Source organism: Hordeum vulgare, chromosome 5H (assembly GCF_904849725.1).
Source record: "Hordeum vulgare subsp. vulgare chromosome 5H, MorexV3_pseudomolecules_assembly, whole genome shotgun sequence".
Taxonomy (NCBI): Eukaryota; Viridiplantae; Streptophyta; class Magnoliopsida; order Poales; family Poaceae; genus Hordeum; species Hordeum vulgare.
Window position 1 is genome coordinate 227,954,025 of NC_058522.1, and position 6,218 is coordinate 227,960,242.

Consider the following 6,218-nt stretch of genomic DNA (forward strand, 5'->3'; position numbering starts at 1 on the left):
ATTGCTCCTTGGTATGTTACTCTTCCACTGCTCCAGTTCGTTTTTGTTCTAGTGGATAATATTTTGCATATTTTTATGATCTTGGTGCCACTGATAATGATCTTGCATGTTGAATTCTTTGAGTTTCGAGTAGCTTGAATGCCTGATATAGCCTCTAGGCATGTATATGAGTAGTTTATATCAATCTTATAATGTTTTGTTGACATAATTTTGTGGTCCAAACATTTTATAAATTTGTATGTAGGAAAATGAACTTTTGTAGGAAAGGTTCTTCAAGCCGGAGTGAGGGAATCATTGGCAATACCTAAGCACACGACGTCAACATCTGGCTTAACACGGAGGTTCGACCATGCAAATGGGCACGTAATTCCTTCATGATTGAAGTTGGATTTCACCAAGAGTTCATGCCATTCATTGCAAATGCTAGGCTGACCAAATTCCTGGCATATGAGTGTGAACAATACCATCTCCTTATGAATTCCTTTGTTCAAATTTACATTTCATGCACTCACTATTCACATGGTACACATTGATTTGTCTGTTGAACATTATGAGATACCATCCACCGAGTTCGGTCAGATATGTTTGATTCCCTATGATGGGGGATTAGGTGAGCCTAGGACGGAGGAGATCAAGGACTTCCTTCTTAACTTAACCATAGAGAATCTAGGGGCGTGTCAAAATCCAAAGCCACTAGTTTGTATTTTCCTGTTGTACACTACTTTGCTTTATTTATAGTGAAATGTTTGACCGGTATGGAGGAATGTGGTAATCTTAGTACCGCTTTCGTCGGCATTTTACGCCATGCACTTTTCAATGACAACGCGTACATCTTAGTAGCTATTATTGCACGTTGCCTGCAGACTAATTGGGCTAGGGGATAGGTACATGGTGGTATTTATGCTACCTGCTTATCTAAACGCTTTAATGTCAATATACGTTGTAATCATTACCTATTGCCTAAGGTTTATCTGGATCATCAAGCTATGATAGACCATGACTTTATCTATGAACCTGAACCTCCTTACCACATTTTTTATAATGTGGTATATAGCGAGAAGACTCGCGATGTTATTTTGTTGCCTGGACCTTCTTTTTTGGACAATCATGCCAGACACGGATATGTCATCATGCCATCGGACATAATCACTTACCGAAACAAGTTTGATGTGACAGCGAACGAGACCCACACTTGGGATGCTCAAGTGCCTCTACCTAACTACTTCCCTACTAGACCCGATGGCTACTACAGATGGTGATTACCAAGATATGATAAAATCCTAAGCCTGGGGGAGTGTGTATTGCTCACCGACATTCCATTCATGTTCACCCATTTCATTCCACGTGTTAGTGTTCATCCTCTTCCATTGTACATCCATGTTTATTTTTCTCTCCACTTTTATTTTTTGTGTTTTAAAAAACTTTCAGAAAATTCAAAAACATTTCATGCTTCTTTTTTTATTTTTCTTTCTTGCTTTTTCTAGATTGTAATGTTAAAAAGAAAACCCAAAAAGATTACTTTTTCTTGTTGGAAGATTTCCCATGTAAATAGTTTTTCTCGTTCTTTTTTCTATTGAACTTTCCGCTTTTTTAGAAAAACTAGAAACTCCAAAAATATTTCAATGAATTTGTTTGAATTTATTTACTTTTCTTTTTGTCATTTTAAGGAGAAGACCATCATGAAAATGTTGAGTGGCTCTCATAATCATTATTGTTGATCTAACGAAGAGCCAATATTACCTTGTCTTCTTCTTTGAATAAGTTGTTTTGTAGATTCCAACTTAGTCCACGACACACTTGCACTATACTTATTTTCACATCATTTAGTCATGAAAGTGAAAGGTAATAATGACGATTATTTGATGAAGTGATCGTGTTAAAGGAAGATGGTGTGAATTCTACTTGTTTTCCGTTTTTGTAAATATATTTAGGTCATTCGATCTTGATTTAACTTATTATGAGTAAACATGTTTGTGATGACAATTAAATATTATAGTTTCTCATGCCATGCTTAAATATCTAGGAATAGATAATGATTTATCTTGTGTGTCAACATGCATTAAAATGCTTGTGATGTAGTATGTTAGTATGGTATCCTCCTGTGAGTAATTCGAGCGTCTTGACTTGGCTGATGTGCAAATATGTAGTTGAATCAAAACCAATACAACATTTATGATATTTAAATTCAGAGTGTTCATATCGTACTCATGCTAGTGTTCAATGTTAGATATTCTCAATGCATGATCATGACCATTTTCACTCTCTAGCAAGTCGGTTCTTAGTCTATTGCTTGTCTTCACCTGTATTAAGTGGGAATACTGCTTGTGCATCCAAATCAAAATCCTTGAACACAAGTTGTTCCAAATGAGTCCACTATACATACCTATCTGCGGTACTACCCTGCCCTTGCAACTAAATTTGCACATGCCACCTCCATACATTCAAATAAACATGTGTTTTTTGTGCTCGTACCACTCGTGGAGCAATAGGAAGGTCAGTATCTTCCATGCTAAGCAATTTATTCACAAGATGGGCGTTTATTCACCTATCATTGCATGAGAGAAGAAAGTAAAAAGGATTCCTAGTCCAGTACACTCAAAATTAAATTAAACAAACTCCCTTGGAAAGTTGATTGTTGGTGGGCACCCGAGGATTCAGTTAGCCATGGCTTGTGCATGTATGGTGGATGGGAGTAAACTTTAAATTTATGTGGGGGAACTACTAATAACGTGTTTAGCAAGGAAGATACCTAAATCTCTGTCATGACGTTGACAGGAGAAACATACCACCCAAATTACAATTTGTTCTCAGTTTTAAACCTTGAGCTCTGGCACCTGTGCAAGTCAATCCTTCCGCTATGAGTTATCATATTCTTATTATTATTATTATTATTATTATTATTATTATGCATTGAGTCTAGTTAATATTGGGTGTGACCATGGCTGGATCTTTTCTACTCTGAATTACAATGTTTAGTTGCTTCTTGAACCTTAGAGGTGCTCTCCATTTATGTTTTGCAGTCTCAGAAAGGGCTAGCAAGATACCATATCATCATACTATATCAAGATTATTTTGACAAAATGTTGGCATATGAGATATCTTATCATTGCTTGCTAGTTGGTTATGTTATTGTCATCAGTGAATATAATATTTAAGTATTATCATTGATATGGTTAGTTATGATATATGCCAAAATCCAGAACACTAGCTAAGTATATATACAACAACAAAAAGAAAAGAGTTTGTAAAAGTTTTCTTTATTACTTTCAATTTGTCAACTGAATTTCTTGAGGATAAGCAATGAGTTAAGATGGGGGAGTTGGTACGTGTCGAGCGTATCTACTTTCCAAAACACTTTTGCTCTTGTTTCAGACTCTAATTTGCATGATTGGAATGAAACTAATCCAAACTGACGTTGTTTCCAGCAAAACTGCCATGGTGTTGCTTTTGTGTAGAAATAGAAGTTATCAGAATTGGACAAAAAATTATGGAGATTTTTTATGGAGAAAATAAAACATACCAGAGCAAAGATCCATAGGAGGGGGCCACCAGTTGCTCACAAGGAAACACGGCATGTCCTGATGACTTGTGGGGCCCACGTGGCTATGGTGACCCTAATTTCAAGCATATATATTCCTATTCTGAGAAAAAATTAGGAGAAGTTTTCATCGCGATTTACGAGACGGAGCCGCCGCCACCTCCTTTTCTTCAACGGGAGGGCTGATGTGGAGTCCATTTGTCGCTCTGGAGAGCGGGATTCGTTGTTGTCGTCATCACCAACCCTTCTCCACCAACAGTTCCATGATGCTCACTATCGGGAGCGAGTAATTCCTATGTAGGCTATTCGGACGGTGATGGGATTGGATGAAATTTATCATGTAATCAAAGTTATTTTGTTAGGATTTGATCCCTAGTATCCACTATGTTCTGAAATTAATGTTCCTATGGCATTGCTATGATTAATTCTTCACACTAGGGCCTAGGTGCCATGATTTAAGAGACGACCTATTATATTTTCATTAACATGAGAGTATTTTGGATCCTATTTTGCAAGTTATAAGCACCTATTACGTGTCATGATACGCATTCACCAAGGTGACAATAATTGAAATTATTTCCGGTTGTTACCATAGTTTGAGGAGTTCATGTATTGAGTGTGTGTTAATGCTTTGTTCCGGTTCTTTATTAAAAGGAGGCCTCAATATCCTTATCCTTTGCCAAAATCTAAGTGTTTGCCATAGCCACAAGAATACGGACAACCCCACCTCTTCAGAAACTGCTGAGGTCGACATCAATGGTCTTGCCTATCAACGTACCAGCAACTCATATGCCCCCAAAATGGCACACAGTACGGGGAACCTCGTCAACATGTAACGAAATCAACTCGAGCTTGACCTTATGTGGAATCTTGTGAGACTTCCAAGCAGTGATAGTGATATGAGCATTAACTAACGTCACATTCATCTAAATACCATCAACTCTGTCCAAATACTTAGAAGAGGCAAAGCTAACAAGGTAGGCATCCTCCCCATGTTGGAGAACCTCCCACTTCAATAGGTCCGGACCAGGCATCTCCTGACAATTTGACTCTCAACAATAGTAGTAGAAACCGTCATGCTACTAACTCGAACAGAGGCGATAGGAGTCTCGGTTGGAGCCAAGTGATCCTTAAACAAACTATCCGGTAACTTAGCAAAATAAGCCTCTTCAGCAACCACTCCTGACACAAAAGCATTGGGCCTAGGGAGCTTAAGAATGGGGCACCTCAACACCGGATGAGTAATCTTGTCACAAATATAACAATAGTGCCTAACCATGCAATCCTTCGCAGCATGTGTGCCGACTTCACACACTTCCAAAACCGAACACCCTTTTAGCTTTACCCTTGGCCGTGGGCAATGCACCCTTTGTATTAGCCATAAGAGCCAAGGTAGATGGTGCATCCACATGAGCGTCTTGTACATGTCCCTACATCAGCTTGGGCATTGCAACTTCTCAAACAACAGCGCTAGAAATTGACACGTTGACGGAGACTTGCTTGCGTTGGTTTTTCCCTTGAAGACGAAAGGGTGATGCAGCACAGGAGCAGTAAGTATTTCCCTCAGTTTGAGAACCAAGGTATCAATCCAGAAGGAGAATCTTATCAAGTCCAGAGTACCTGTGCAAACACAAAAGAGCTTGCACCCAACCCTATAAAGGGATTGTCAATCCCTTCAAGATTGATTGCAAAGTGAGATCTGAAGGCGGAAAGTGCAACGAAGTAAAAGAGTAAGGCTGAAAATTTGGTGTGAAGTATACCCGGGGGCCATAGTGTTCACTAGAGGCTTCTCTAGTGAATAAATTACTGTCGAGCAATTGATAGAACCGCGCAAAGTCATGACGATATCAAAGGCAATGATCATACATATAGGCATCACGTCCGAGACAAGTAGACCGATACTTTCTGCATCTAGTACTATTACTCCACACATCGACCGCTATCCAGCATGCATCTAGAGTATTGAGCTCATGACGAACAGAGTAACGCCTTAAGTAAGATAAAATGATGTAGAGGGATAAACTCAAACCAATGATAAAAACCCCATCTTTTTACCCTTGATGGCAACAACACGATGCCTGCCACGCTACCCCTTCTGTCACTGGGTGAGGTCACCGCACGGTATGAACCCAAAACCAAGCACTTATCCCATTGCAAGAATCATAGATCAAGTTGGCAAGCAAAACCACAACTCGAAGAGAATTACAAGGATATGAAATCATGCATATAAGAGATCAGAAGAAACTCAAATAAGATTCATAGATAATCTGATCATAAATCCACAATTCATCGGATCTCGACAAACACACATCAAAAGAAGATTACATCTGATATATCTCCATGAAGATCATGGAGAACTTTGTATTGAAGATCCAAGGGAGAGAAGAAGCCATCTAGCTACTAGCTATGGACCCGTAGGTCTATGGTGAACTACCCACGCATCATCGGAGAGGTCATGGTGTTGATGAAGAAACCCTCCGTATCCGAATCCCCCCTCCGGTAGGGCACCAGAACGTGCCCCAGATGGGATCTTGCGGAGACAGAAGCTTGTGGCGGCGGAAAAGTGTTTTCGTTCATCTCCTGATTTTTTCTGGGATTTTAGGGAATATATAGGCGAAAGACCTAGGGCAGGGGGGGCCTAGGGATCCCACAAGCCTGGGAGGCACGAGCCCGCCTGGCC